The sequence below is a fragment of the Cavia porcellus genome, unplaced genomic scaffold, assembly GCF_034190915.1.
Source record: "Cavia porcellus strain 051 isolate PalLab524CR breed Dunkin Hartley unplaced genomic scaffold, mCavPor4.1 scaffold_21, whole genome shotgun sequence".
NCBI lineage: Eukaryota > Metazoa > Chordata > Mammalia > Rodentia > Caviidae > Cavia > Cavia porcellus.
The window spans coordinates 14,490,463-14,506,488 of NW_026947504.1; the positions used below are offsets into that span (position 1 = coordinate 14,490,463).

General features: G+C 39.1%; 1 protein-coding gene across 3 annotated transcripts in view; it reads left to right on the forward strand.

Moving 5' to 3' along the window:
- Positions 1–16,026, forward strand: part of Stk32a (serine/threonine kinase 32A) — a 112,861-nt gene that overhangs the window by 63,552 nt on the left and 33,283 nt on the right. The gene's annotated exons all lie outside the window — the stretch shown is intronic.

The following is a 16,026-nucleotide window of genomic DNA, read 5'->3' on the forward strand; positions in this document are numbered from 1 at the left end:
CAGGCACAGATGGTACGCGCGGGATCAACAGGTGACAGAACAGGCGAAAACTAAAAGCGAAGTATGTGGTGAAGACTGAAGTATTTCAGGGGAGAAGATGATTTTAGAAAATAAAAGAATTTCATGAGAACTCACAGGGCTTAAAAAGGACTTTCATTGCCAAAGCAAGAAAGAGAATCTAGTCTTGGTAAGGAGAGCTAAACGAATGAAAGTGCTTATTTGTTCTCCTGTGGTAATGTGGAATGGCTCTGTGTTAAATTTTTTCTCATCTTGGCTTTCTGGCAATAATGTCTGATTTATTTTTTAACACCCAAAGACTGTGAGTACTGTAAATTTCAAGTGAGACTTTAGTTGTAGATTTTTAAAATGTACAGACTTGAATGTTTGTAGTTTCCTGATGCATAAAAAGTCAACAAATTTCAGTTGACCTCAGAGTCTTTCTTTTCTATAGCTATGAAAGGCAGAGTTACATCATAAACATTAATTTTGAATTACACAATAAGACACTTTGTAATGAAGCTATAACTTGTTGTTTTCTAAATTTCTACAGGAATGAGATAAAAATATAATTAGGGAGCCATATAAATAATTGCAGTACAGCAAAGAATTACAAAAGAAATCTCCCATTGACAACAGAAAGGTTGAAGATGAAATGAAAAATGTTTTTTGACTGTCAAGAAGCACACAAGATTGTATTTTTATCACCTTTGTTCGCTTAGCTTTAGTCAGAGAAACCAATGGCTACACCTAAATTCATTTAGAACTTCTGTAAAGTTCAGATAGGAGTTCATGCTCACACATTGCCTTTCAGACTGTATTAACATCTTGTGAGAAATTCCTATCATTCTTCTAGAAATCAGGCTCTCGATGGTGAATAAAAGACTTGGGAGCAATGCTTCTATGCTCAGTACTCATGCAGAAACCATTTATAAGGCACCTATTTGCCACACACTATTCTCAGTGCTAAAGTTCCAATAGTAAGCAAGATAAGCGATATCGGTCATGCAGATTTGGTAATACCACAGCATGAAAAGTAATCAAAGATTTCAACATAACATGAGAACAGTTTTAAATTTTGTGGATTATAACAAATGTAACCTATAAATGTTTCCATCCTGACCTCTGCACATAAACGCTCATAAACACACATAAACGCTCACATCTTCACAATGGTTATGGTTACACTTCCAACTGTGGCCTCTGGACTACATATTCTTTGTAACAAGCTCTCTCCTTTTCTGAAATGTAAGTCTTAATGGGCAGAAATTATATTTCACTCATGTTTTAAGTGCAGCATTTAGCACAGAATCTAAGACGGTTGCTGGATAATTCAATGATGGAACGAATGATTGAGATCAATATAGAAATGTAACCATTGGGTGAGTGTACAAGTTAGTTTGCTGTGGGTGATGTGTTTGGAAGCAAGTTTTTTATTTTTTCCATGCATGCTTATTGTGTGTCCACAGAGTGACTTATCCCACATTGATTAGTTCCAAGTGTCTTTGGGTCAGGAATTCTGGAATAGGTTAACAGGTTTTTCTGCAAGGCCACTGTTTACCATCAAGGTAAAGGCAGAACTCGGCTCTTTTCTCAAACTGGAGTGGGCAAAGTCAGGCTGGGTGTTGGCAGTGTCCGTTGCCTTGTAGCTGTAGGACTTACAACAGCTGTTTTATCAAATTCAACAAGAAGAACAAGACTCTAGAATGAGTTGAATAGAAAAGTGGAGAATATGTCCTTGAATAATGACATGTAACTTACATAATACAACTCAAAGGAATGACCTTCTTCATTGGATTTATCATGTAACATTGGTTAAAGCAAGCAATAAACCAGTCCATACTAATGGGCTGTAATTATGCAAAGCACAAACAACAAAATTGGACATCATGAGAGTCACACAATCTGTTTGCTGTGCTTCCTCTAAAGAAGTTGTACTATGCCACATTTCTTTCTTTTTTTTTTAAAGAGAAACTATCAGTAATTCTTTTCTTTCCATGCCTTAAAATTCAGATGTGATATGGGGAAAAGGCTAAAACTGCCACATTTCAACACCAGGTTCCTCTATGACCTCAAATATAATCCAAACAGTTTCTTCAGGAAAGAAGGGAGGAGATTTGTCCAAGTAATCTGAAATGATTTTTTCATACCTAATATTTTAGAACGGTTTCTTTTCAGCCTTGGTATATGTTCTTTAAAAATGCAACCTGGTCCTTTCTCTATGCTATGAAACATAACCTGCTCACTTCCAAGAAGGCTGTGAGATAGAAATAAATTATTCTGACAGACCATTTGATACCAAGGTGTGACAAACAGCTATTAGCACATTTGCCAGTCAAGGCCTTGCAAACCAAACTAATGTATGTTTAGACAAAAGTCGTTAGTTCATTACAGACAGAGATCTGGGCTAGAATTCTGCCTTTGTGTCTGACTGACAGACATGTGGCATCTTAGCAGTCAACTTCTATTTTCCTGAGATGATAATTGATAGGAAAAATAAGATTTTCTGCAGCTGATGATTGTACTCTGTGGTTGCTGAGTGCTAGATGAGCTGGTAATGAATGAATCTACTGGCACAGTAACACCTCAGCTTGCCGAGACCTTTGAGAGGGACTTATCTGGTGAGATGCCTTTTTACTTTCTGAAAAGTGTCACTTCTTTCAGCTCACGGTGTTTTGTAACCTTTTAATTTATACTAGACTGTGCACATTATTTTCCAAATGGCTACTTAAACAGAGTAATCATTTATTGCGCATGTACGAAGAACTAGGCAGTGTCTGATAGACATGTTACACACAGTGCCTATTTGACTTCATATAACGTTAAGTAACTTGCCAAGATACAGGGAGCGAGAAAGGAATTCAAATGTAAGGTCCTGCTCTAAATGTTGGCTTCCTCAGTTCTACTCTTAGGAAAATATGCGTTTTCAAGATGAGACGAGCTATTTAGTGTTGATTATAATATTTCAAAAAACTTTATTTTAGGTACATATTTTTAAGTGGAATGTGTTTTAAGTTCCCCTCTTTATGAGGTAATTTGTCACAAAAGTCTGAGCAAACTAGTACTGTGCATGTTGATAGTTTTCTTTGCAGCTGGGATTTTGATCTTGATTTCTCTAGTGGGTGCTACTGAGAGCCACTTCTGTCTTCACTCTGTCATGGTGCTTTCAACATATTATAGGATGAGAGACATGATAATAAAATGTGTTGAAATTGTTTGTAAAATTGTACTAACCAACAAAAATATTTGGTAAATCAAGTGAAGCTGTAGTAGATGGTAACCTATTTCAGATTGCCCAGAGGTCATCTGTGTCAGCTTCTGCATTGCAGATCCATAAGTTATTTCAAATATTGGTAGCCATCTGTATGGTTTCTCTGGTCTTCGGTGATTTGCTTTGTTTTTACTTATACATATCTGTAAAGGAAATGAAATCTCCGAAGCAAGTTTTTTGATAGGAGAAAATTAAACTTGAAAGCGTCTTTCTGCCTTTCCGTGTAGGGATGATATTTGTTGTTTATTCCAGTGATGTAATAGATTTTGGTTTGGGGGTTATCATCATCTGTGGAGTGGTTAAGAAAATGCTTTTTCTTTTTGTTTTATTAAATCTTCTCTTCCTTAAAGTGCAAGCCCTTGCAAATGTTCATTTTCTGACTCCCATATCAGAAAGGGCACTTGAGCCTCAAAAACAAAACGGCAGTGTAGTAATGAGGGTATTAAGTTGATGTGCTCTGTTCAGCACCTGCTCCCAAGCTACCGAATAATGAATGAGCATGAATTACGCATCGTGAAGATGGGAGAATCTGCCTTCTTGGTGTTCTGCACCAGACAGTTTCAAAAGGGCCTTGAAACTGTGCTTCTCACACAAGGTCACCCCGTTGGACGAACTCAAAGGCAAAGAACTACCTGTTTACAGGTTGATGTGTAACTAGGTTGGGCAGAACTCTTAATTTAAAAAGTTTGAAGTTAAGAGTTTCATTAATATGCAACCTGTGACTTGCCCCAAGTTAAAATTTAATTTCCTGGCATACGTATGGATATAAATCATGAACTTCATTCTTTTAGGTTTAGTCATGTTATATACAGATTTTGTCACTTATGTATGTTCCAAGAGTGTAGTTCTGAATACAGCTTTGAAAAACAAAAGCATGGTTTTGGTCTTCTCGAAGCCTATAGTTTAGGTGAAGAATAAGACAGTAAACAAGGAGCCAAGGACATAGGAGCCATATTCGTTAATGCTTTGCAAAATAAATAAGGATCTAAGAAAAAAAGTGCGGGTTTGGGAGTGGAAGCGACAAAGCACTGTGCTCAGAGCCAGTGTGGGAAAGTCCCTGGTATTTGATCCAAGCCTGGAAGGACAGGCAGCTCTGAAGTGAAAGTTCACTATGTCATGGAGAGAATGGATTTTGTGGTTTGTGCAGGTGAAAAGGGGGTAGTGTGGCACAAGCAGTGAAGCCAGGCCACACCGCCGTACCGTGTTCAAGCAAACACCCCAGAGAGCTGATTTCTCATTTGCGATTCAATGACAATGCAGAGTCAGAATGAAGGGTTTTATTGGCTTGGCTCTAAGCTTGATGATGATTACAGCATTCACCGTGGTGGTAAGTAAGGTAGAGAATGGTACTGTTAGCTATTATGGACACTGAAGCAAGAAAGAACCTCTGAGGTGACGAGTCCTCCCTGGTGCACTGCAGACGAGAGACAGGCACACTTGTCCTGTGCCCCACTAGAAAGCAGATGTTTTAGATTTTAAAAACCACACTGTCTCTGCCTGTAGACATCGACTCTGCTGTTGTAAACTGAAAGCAACCACAGACGATGTGTGAACCAAGGAGCTTGTCTGGGCTCCAGGAGAGCTCTGTTATGAGCCCTGAAATAAGATTATTATAGGACAAAAAGGGATGAAGCATATAAAGGAGTTTGGCTCGGTTCACAGGTAATAAATGAAACAGCATTATTACATGGCAGTGGTCCAGTTAGAGCTGAAAATATGTATTCATTTAACACCCACAGTTTACCCTCATTCTCTCCTTATCTAGCTCCTCCCACACGGGATACTTGCACATTATGTGTTCAATATTTTCTGACAGTTGGTTCAGTAATTACCATAGGCCAGATACTGTACTGAGATTTGCAAGTATCACTTAATTAAATTGCGATGACTCTATAAGGTTGGTGCTACAGCCTTATTTTCCTTAATTACCATGGGCTTTTCTTCTTACTTATTTTTGTCCATGAGATATGAAGATGAGAGTGAGCCAGAGCAGTCACTCCTGTCAGGCTGGAGAAGTACGATCAGGTTGTGTTTGCACGGTGCTGTTTCTTCTCTTCATCATTGTTGTAAGATGGCTTTCAAATGGTGGGGTTCAGCAGCACACAGAATCCAGCTCTGCACCAGAGCAGCTCCCAGCAGTGGCTGTGTTCGTCTCATGCTGAGTGCTTAAGCAATCAGAATCCCGTTTTTTGCCACTTGTAGCAAAACCTATTCATAACCAATGCACTAAACAGTACGAGTCCTGATTAATTTTCCCCATGCAGTAGTGTTTTTCATTTAAGCAATTTGTACTACCACATTCTCCCTGGAGCCTTCTTGTTGTAGCATCTTCCAAGACTGCTTATTTTCTGGCTTTAATGTTTTTGCCCCAATTCTGTATTTTTCTTACAGAGCCACTCCTGACATTGGATAGCCCATTTGGCATTGGCTTTTCATTGGCTGACATTTATTAGATTTTTTGGTCATATCCCTTATCTATCTGCAGTTTTCATCATGAATCCTTCACCAAATTTAGAGCAGGGATATGGATGTGCATAACCTGTGTCCCAGTCCTGGGTTTCACGGCTGTGTGACTTAGAAAGTTTCCCAAACTCTCGTGAGTTCAGTTTCATTATCTGTAAAACCAAGGTGGTAATAATAGTTATTCCCAAGTAGGTTTTTCCCTTACATATAAAATGCTTAGTGTAATTTCTGGCACTGATACATAGTGAATAGGGGCACTTTACTATAAGCTTAGATGCTTTATAGGATGTTAAAGCAGCACATCATCGGATGTGGACCAGTTGGTTATTTTCTGTCACTATTTTGCTAGGCAGTGTGTAACATGTAACTCTTGTCATCTCTGGGGCTTCCAAAATGCAGAAGACTCTCAGTATGCTCTGCAATGATTCTGAGCCTGTTTCCCCTTTGTATTTTTTGTTTGTTTGTTTTTTGGTGCTTATGAGAGTTAATTTACCTCATTTTCAAATGACAAGTTTATCTGTTTTTACTGCTCAAGGGAGTACTTTTAATCCTGCAGTTGAAATGGATTTTAGTTTTAACTTCTAATTGAGTATTCCGTTGTGTAATTTTTATAACAGTTTACCTGTTATTACCAAAACACTACATCTGATCTCATTCCTTTTGGATTCCTTCTAATATATGCTCTACCTTGCTCTAATTAGTACCTTTCTTTATTTGACCCCTTTTAGAGTTGAGCTAAAAACCCAAGATACATGTGTTCAGTCTGATTTGGCATAGACTTCTAATGCTTTGTGTCCTTGCTTCCTAAATCATAAAATGCATTAGCTGTGACCTAGGTTGCCATCATGTGACTTCACATCACTGGAAATAATAGTGATGAATGTACATTGGTTAATATTAAACCGTAAAGCAAAAACTTTCCTATGTAACTATTCTGTTTCCAAAGACTACTAGGTGGTTTTTTTAAAAGAATTTTATGTTACTGGGATTATGGTAAAGAAGCATGCGTTTCAGCATTCTTTGAGACCTGTAACACCAAGAAGAACAGAACTCATCTTCATAGGCCAAGAGTTTTCTCCACAGTAAGCAATATGAAATTTTATTTTTGTACTGGAAGAGAGAGATTGTGTATATTGATCTTTATTTCATTGCTATAATGAATACGTGAAGCTGGATCCTCTTATAAAGAAAAGAGGTTTCTTTTGTTTAAGCTTGAGGAGGTTCAAACATAGCACTGGGTATGGTGAGGGTCCCTGTGCTGTAATACACCATAGCAGATGCTGCGTGGCGGCATTGAAAACAAGAAGAGATCACATGGTGAGAAAAGAAGCCACGCTAGGAGGTCTCTTGCATCCTACTAGGCTTTTGAAGATACCATCATGTCTTAGTGGCTCTTCCTTGAAAACCAAATCCCCACATATAAACTATGGGAATCACTCCCAAGTCACATTCACAGCATATCAGGATATTACAGAGTACAAAATAGATGTGAGTTTCAAATAGTTAATAGAGAACTACGAAAAACATTACATTTTCTACAGACCAGTTTAAAGCATACATCAGACCTCTGAGGACTGTACATAAAGACAGTCTTCTCACTCCTTTGGGCAAGATAGAAAATTTTGAAATATAAACTAAAATTACATCTCACAATCTTTGATTGTAATCCCAGCTCAATCATTTCTTGTCGTATAATCTTGGGCAAGTAATTGAAATCATCTGAGCTACTTCTTTTTCATGTGCAAAAATGGGTGTAACCCTTGTGCTATAGAGCCAATATATAAAAATGGATATTGCCTATCAAGTGCCTACAGAAGCATGGACAGTAAATTGTAGCTATAAACATTCTCACCACTTATGGAAGGTACAATCTCAGAACTTTTTGTTGATTCTCCTCAGATGTCCCTTCCTGTGTCCGTGGCACAGTTGTGGACCAGTCTTGGTCCTCTTTCCACTTGCATGGAGGCCCTCCCAATCCATAGAGGCAGACAGTACCCATTAAAAGAGTTAAAGCAACCCACTGAGTAACTGTGGAAAGAGCAGGAAAATTAAGTCTTCCTTCTGGTATTTATGGGCTGTGTGATTATGGGGAAGGTAGCAGTTTCTTTATTCATATAATTGGCTCTCCTCTCCTTGTTTATTCAATTGATAAATTAATGGCAAAAGCTGATTTTTGGGGAGAGCCCTTTAGTATAAGACTTGGTTGATTCACAGAAGGTCAGTATTCTAAAGCTTCAGAAGGTGAGTGGGCTAGGCTGGTCTCTGCTGCTCTCCACCCTTCCATGTGTTGCCCTCTTGTGCCTGTCCAGCATAGCACACGTCCATTTCAGAAATCCAGGACCGTTAAGAAGTTCTTTTTCTTTTCCTGAGTTCGTGTTTCTTCTCTGTAGCTCCTCACCCCGATCCCTACTGAAGAAGCTGAATCTGTTTTCATCAAACGATACTTCAGTATCTGCTTCTGATGACCCCTTCCCCTTCCAGAACTAGGTCTTGGTTGAAGGAATATCGTGGCAAGCTATGTAAATTGTGGGGTGTTTGGAGAAGACTGAGACCCTGGGATGGTGTCTAATTGCTTAGCTTTTGTTTTATTAAGTAGGCACACAATAGCTAAATTATTAAGGCAGTTGAGAAGAAATTGAGAGGCTGTTGGAGAAAACACCTGAGTGAAGGAAGGCATTGGTGAGCGTGCTAGAATTTTGGATGACACTTTGAGGGAAAAACACTTAAATTCATAAATGTATACCAGATAACGCTTTTGTGGATTGTAAGATGCCCCTGCTCTCACCACCTCATGATAATGAATAGGACCCATCTTATTTGTTAATGTATAATGCAATTGCATTTGTAGATTGGGGTAAACAAAACATAGCAATGCTAGCCATGAAAAGCCAGTTGCAAGTAAAATGGATGTGCAGACATGTGCCATATGGGTATCACTGACAGTATTCACAGCAGTGCCTAAAAACACATGGGCCCTTTACCTGACCTCCTTGTGATACCTTTTGTAAACTCTATTTTCTTGAAAAAAACTGAGACCTACAGGAGTTGAGCAAAAATAGCTCAGTGGTAGGAGAGGATACATGGCAGGCACTTACATATTTTACTCCCCATCAAGAACTATGTATGAATATTACACTCATTCTGCAGATGAAGAAGAATTAGGAGCTCAGATAGGCTTACATTATTTTCCCAAGATACATTACAAATACCTGACAGATTTAAGATTATAAACAAAAATGTAAGGTGCAATATTAGGGCTTGATACCTGTTCTGTAGTAATCCAATTCAGGAAGCTTTTCACCTCTGCTTCCTGTTCTTAGCTATGTTTTCCTGTGATTTTACCTCCTGCTGCCCTCACTGTTCTCTTGATATAGGACTGTTTGTGTGAACATCAGACTTTGCGTGATACCCTAATATATTGTAGAAAAAGATATATAGTTTTCCCCTCAAGAACCTGGAGATGACCTAGTCTAAGAGAACGTACTGGTACATGAAACTGAACTTAAATTTGGCCCAGTGTTGAAGCTGTGGGAGACAAGAGGATTGGATTGGGTTTTGATGCTCTGATTTCCTTGTTCGCTGTTTTCATACATCCCATCTTGGATTTCAGGGATAGCAGGTTGATTTCAAGATAGGTGCAGTGAAGGCTTTTAATTAGCCTATTAAACTCCACTAATGTCTTGTAAGCTCATTCAACTGAGAAAGGCAGATATATCAGTTCCACCTTGGACCCTGCCACAGGGAGCCTTGTGTTTCCAGCCTGTTATTTATAGTTCTCGCAGTGGAAATTGGCTGATTCAGCTTTTTGTGTTTTGTCTAAAATGCATTGAAGAATTCTTGCAGACTGTGTCTATAAAATTGGACTTTATCACTCCCCAGATTCCTAGCCCGGGTCTGAAATCATAAGCTCAAACTGTACAGAAGTTACTTCTTTATCATTTTTACTCTACAATGTAGTCGCATGCTTCCTAAAGTGGTCCAACTTTTAGTTGGCCGACAGTAAATAATTGCATCTGGCATAGAGAGTCTGTTTCTGTTTTTGTTTGATTCTTTATTGGTTGTGTTTGTTTTGGTTGCTGTTTTGTGTTGCAGGGTTTATTGTTCTAGGAGTTGATAAGCCAAGAGACTAGGATTGATTCATTTGTCTTTATGATAAATATTTACTTAAATACACACTTTGTTCTGGTCACTTTTATGAGCCCCAGAAGATGTAGTATTGAACAACACTGAGAAAATATTTTCTCTTAGAGCTTGTAGTGGAGGGGAGAGAAGTCATAAACAAAGGAGAAAACAGCATGGTGATGTGTGTTATGCTAAAACTAAGACAGGGCTGGCGAGTTTAGGATTGAGTGGGAGTGTAACTAAGATTATGTGGTCAGGAAGTAACTGGGGCAGGTGATGTTTTAGTTGAGAGCTGAACGCTAAGAACTCAGCCATGCAGGGTCCGGGGATCAGGAACGCTGGCACAGAGAGATGGTGGAGACAGAGGTTAGAAGGCCACCGGTGAGGCGGGAGCACGCATGTTTTGGGTCTGAGAAAGGAGATGAACTGGATAATGGAAGGCCAAGGCCAAATGTGTAAATGTTATTCTGTGTGGAGAGGGAGTCAGTGGGCGCTGTTAGGGAGGAGGGGTGTAATGGGGTACTCTGCTCCAGGTGTTACAAATAATAGACTTTCAGGGGAAAAGAGGAAAAGCAGGGAAGAGATACAGTCGCGCTACTTCAACCAAGAGATGACTGTGGCAGTGGAAATGTTAATTCTGTGACTCGTTTGTTTATTGATTTGTGTGTGTGTGTGTGTGTGTGTGTGTGTGTGTTTGGTACTGGAGATCAAACTCATGACCTTGCACTTGGCCAGGCAGGTCCTTATGCTGCTGAGGTAAATCCCCAGCTCCTGTTTATTGATTGTTAAAAAATACCAAACATTTTAACTATTTTAAGTAATGAATTACATTGAGTATAATATGGTTGTGAAATTGTAGCCACTATCCATCTCCAGAATTTCTCCATCATTTCAAACCAAAACTCTTTATCAATTAAATCACCATTGTTTCGTCCCTTGCACCCATAAGAACCACTATTCTGTCTTCTGTGTCAGTGAATTTGACTATTTGAAGTGGTGCCTGTCACTGGAATGATACAGTAATGGCCTTGGGGTGGGTATGGCTTATTTCACTTGGCATAGTATCTTCAAGATTTACCTGTCTATAACAGATGTTAAAATGTGTTTCCTTTTTAAGGCCAAATAATATTCCATCACACACACACATACATATTTATTTATCTGCTCACCCATTTGGGCCCTGGGTTGCTTCTACGTTTAGTTATTGTGAATAACGCTGTTGTGATCATGGGTATACAGGCATCAATATAAGTTCCTACTTTCCACTTCATGTATAGACATGGAAGTGGAATTTATGGATCATATGATAATTCCATATTTAATTATCTGATGAATCTCTACACTATTTTTAGTAGTAAATGTGTGTCAGGTGTTATTTTAAAACATTAGTGTTGCCAGGGATATAGCTCAGGAGTACAGGTGCATTCCTAGTAAGTGAAGGTTGTGAGTTCAACTCCTAGTACCAAAAATAAAAAAAATAAATAAAACATTGATATCAGAATTGAGGTAAAGAAAAATTAAAAACAATCACAAGATTATCACTTTTTAAATGGGGAAATTAGGGCTGTATACAGGAAGAATTCCTGAAATAAGCTAGCTTTAGTGTTTTTATGGGGGTGGGATTGCCAGAGCATTTCATAAGTTTTGTTTAGAATGTATTACATTTGTTGTAGCCGTCAGATAAACAATGAAACCAACAGGCAGGCAGTTTTATGTCCTAATCTGAAACCCAGACTTTATGGGAACTATGTTTCATATATATGATTATTTGACATACAAGTAACATTTAAAATCACAGAATTAAATGAATTTTAATGAGTATATTGATATAGAATCCTGAACCCGGGAGAGTGCCAGAATATAGAAGTTGAATACAAAGGCCCCAGCAGAGGCTGCTGAGGAGGGATCCTGTTGTGTGAAGAGAACCAGTAGAAAATGGACTTTTCTAATACACCAAAGAAGCCATACTGGTGGGGTGGGGGAGAAATGATCTCCTAAGAAATTAAGCATGGCGCGACAATTGGACTTGATATGCCGGAGGTAATCATATACTTGACAAGAGTAACTTTAGGAGCAAAGAGGGTAGAAGCCTGGACAGAAGAGGCTGAGGAGAAAATTGGAGATGATATTTCTAATTCCTCACATGTCAAAAAGGAAACCAGTAAGGGGCTATAGTGGAAGGTGGCTTGGAGAAACAACATATTTTTATGTAAGAGAAGGAGAAGAAGATGGTGTAGAAATCATGGATACTTCTGGAAGGCAATCTGTGGCATCCTGAGCCCAGTAGCAACGCTGACCTTGAGCAGGTGCAGGGACTCTTTGCTGAAGAGGGAAGGCGGTGATGGGTTGGTGGACTTGGTGATAAGGTAGTGGAGGAAACATAGTTCTTTTTGTGAATTGCTGAAGTGCAATCATCAGTGAAGACAAAGTGGAGAAAGAGAATATCAGAAGTTTGAGGAGCAAGGCAAAAGGTGAGGTGGTTATCTTGGAGAAAATATCACAGCACTGCCTGGCCCAGGAGGGCTTATTTGAATGAGAATGATGCTTGGCCTCAGGCAAGAAAAATCTGGGGATCTAAGTTTTAACCTACAGAGGAAATTCACTCAGTGAATATACTGAAGGAGTTGAGAGAAAGGTTTTTTTGCAAGGAATATTAACAACTGACTATGGGAGGGATTGCAAATAGGGGACTTAGGTTTGTAAGTAACAGGTGATCCTTTCAGTTACTGGCGTCTCAGTGTGGTGGATAAGCCGGTTGGAAGTTGTGTTGGATAGCAGGTCACACTGGTCAGAGGGTAGGTGCTAGTCATGACCTTGCTGTCTGTGATGAGGAATTGACAGAGGGAAACAGTTGGGGTGGCATAGATGAAGGAATTGTTGGAAGTCAGCGAAGAAACTGAGGGCCCAAGGTTTGGGATGGAGGCTCCCTGCAGATCTGAATTCACCTAGCGTGATGGGAGCCCATCATTAGCTGCCTACAAATGGCACGAGGTACATTCAAAACATATGGTGAATGCTTAAATTTTAAAGATTTTATCACAGGAAAGACACTTGGCTGTTAATCCCCTCAGAATACTCACTCTCATTTGCCCTCTTTCATGTAGTGTGACTTAAAGACAAAGCAAACACGGATAGTGCTGCTGCCCAGGGCTGTCCAGCAGAACGGCAGGCTCGTGAACCGTTTCGTGTCCTCAGCTGCCTTTCTTGCCACATCTGGCACCATGTAACTTGGCTCTTCCCCATGTCAAAATGACCACAAAAGGCAAATGTGTTTAGCAGTTGGGACATTGAGGCACCCGTGACAGCACCACTAAAGACATTAGTGAAGGAAAGTCCCAGAACCACTACAGAAAGTGACAAGTGTTCAGACTGAGGGATGTGCTCTGAGCGGGATTAATGGCAGTGTTTCTTTTACTGCAGTAATCTTTGTAAAATGTAAACATCCGCTGTATGTTTCAATTATACTTGCTATAAAACTTCCACATATGAAAGGTAACTGACAGCAATTCATGTCTCCCAGCAAGTTCTATAAAACATTCATACACGATTTAACAAAATAGTCAGTGAATAAGTATCACATTTTTGCTGCTCTTCTTCATTCATAGATCAGCTGTTAATTTACATTTTTAAATCAGATTGGCATTTTTGGATTTAGACGCTGTCTGATTTCTGAACATGACTGCATATCAGAAGGCCTTAGTGGAGTGTTTGGTTTTGGATGGATGACCACACACAGTTTAATGTTTAGGGTGGGGCTAAGCCAGAGAATCCTTACTGTTGAAAGCTTTCCAGGTAATTCTGAAGTTCATTGATATTTTCTAAATTAAAGCATATAGCAGCCTGAAATAAAAAAAAATAATTTTAGAACAAGTTATTTCATATTTAGATTTACTTAGAAAAACTGAATTGATACTAGGGAAAGGAAATGGAGCTAGAATTCTGAACTAGCAAATCTCAACTTGTTCTAACAGTAATTTTAATACAGCACACTGGATTTCTTTCCATTTTCCTTCTTCTCATACACAAATAAACAATTTTATTATACTTCATTTTTCCCCATAGTGACAGCAGTCTCCTCTGTAGTTACATCGTTATGTTCTGGAGAAACAGTGGAGTTGTAAATCTCAACTTATGTCATTTGTGTGATATGTTTGAAATTCGCTTATTGTTTTATATTTTTATTGGATTTCCCTCATATTTTTTTTCTCTAAATTTGTAATGAACTTGTCCCCCACACCACCACTCTATGCCTTTATGGCATGGTTCCTTACAGCTTTCTTGTCTTCTCTAACCCCCAAGGGCTATGCTTCATTTATTTTTATGTTATGAAAGTATAGTGACTTACCAAGGTAGGTAAACATTTGGTGGATGAGTGAACGAAAGTTTTAAAAGTAACCCAATAAACTGCAGAGCGGTTTGATTGTGTGCAATAGCACTCTGGTACTGTTAGGGTCTGCCATTTTAGTGCTCTAGAATTATTCTGGGTGTCGTTCAGTGACCACCAAGCACTGTGAATCTAAGTGATGGAGTAGGAGATTAACCAGGATGCCAGCCCTGATGTCAGGGCATTGGAGAGCATAATTGTAATGAGAAAAAGCGAACATAGATGTGATGCCTGTCATGGTGGAAGAGACACACAGTGTAGTGAGAACACATAGCAGGGTCATTTGGCCTAGCCTTGGAAGGTCACTGACGTCTCCCTGCAGGAAGCTGCATCTGAACTATGAGGTCAAGGATGAATCTGCATGATCTATTGCAGTAGTGAGAGGGGATGACTTGGGCCAGGAAATAGCAGCTCTGAAGGTGAGGAGCAAGGGGATGCAGGGAACGTTTGGGGTACCCCGTGCACATCTGTGCGCTGGAGTGCAGAACCTCATTATGGTAGGGCTTCTTTACTTCATGCATGAGTTGCAGTTGACAATCGCTGAAGTAATAGAATTTGCATAAGGGTTTAAGGTGGAACCTACAGTATTAGAATAGTACTTTGCCACAGAAACGTGCAATTAAAATCAGTTTATATTGCTATCCTCCCCTTTTTTTTAGCAAATTGTTTCATGCCCCAGAGAAAATTTTGCCACAGATACAGATCAGTGGATCCAGAAATAGTTTTAACGACTTAACAAATTTAATGAAAAAGTTTTCAAAAACCTACAAGGTAATCCATGTCACCTGGGTGTTGGTTGCAGCAAGCACTTAGTTCTGTTTGTAGCCAAGTGACTGTAACCCAATATTATTTTTTTTAAAAAAGAGGATACTGACACTTTTTATTCTGGCAACATAAAAGCCACTTGACAAGGCTGAAAATGCATTCCCAAAACCTGTTTGAGAAGTTCTTCCCTAATGGCTTCTGTGAATGACTGCTGAAGGGCTTTAATGGTGCTTTAGGGAAGGGCAGTGGAGATCTGAGGGCCGGGAAGTGAGGGCTGTCGTACACCACAACGCTCTTCTGTGCCCAGGAGAACTGCTTAGAGTGTTCTCATATCCCGAGAACCTGAAAACTCTGTTTACTAACAAACTACTCCCTTTGTTGGAAGACAGTATTTTTTTCTCTCTGCGATGGACTGCTGGTTTGTTGGCTTATTTGTTTGTTGATGTACTGGAGACTGAACCCAAGGTCTTTGCACTGACCTCTGTACATATGCCCTTTTTCACTTTTTAATTTTCATACAGGATTTCACTGCTACCCAGGCAGTACTTTTTAACTTCTCATCTTTCTGCCTCTGCATCCAAAGTGCTGCGGAATAGGAATTCTCACTTTTATTTTATTTTTTCATCTTTTAAAAGTAGTGTTATTTACAATACATAATAAGCTGTTTTGATAGGTGTGCCCATGATGAAAAGAATACTGCTGCCAAAATTGAACATATCCATCTCAGCACATGACTACCTTGTCTTTCTTTGAGGTGAGAGCACCTGAAATCTGCCCTTTTAGCAGATTCCCAATATATAATATTTTTACATGATATGTTAGTTCCTTTACTGCAAGGATAATTATGAAATATCTAGAGGCACTAAATTATCATTCTAAAAGAATGCCAAATTTCTACAAGTTTAAAATATAACCACAATATTAATCTAAACATAAATGAAGATACGGGTTACTGCATGTATGTTTAAGTGTATAGGATTGACAACCATGTTACTAAGTTTTTGTTGGACAGTTGAACAGAACT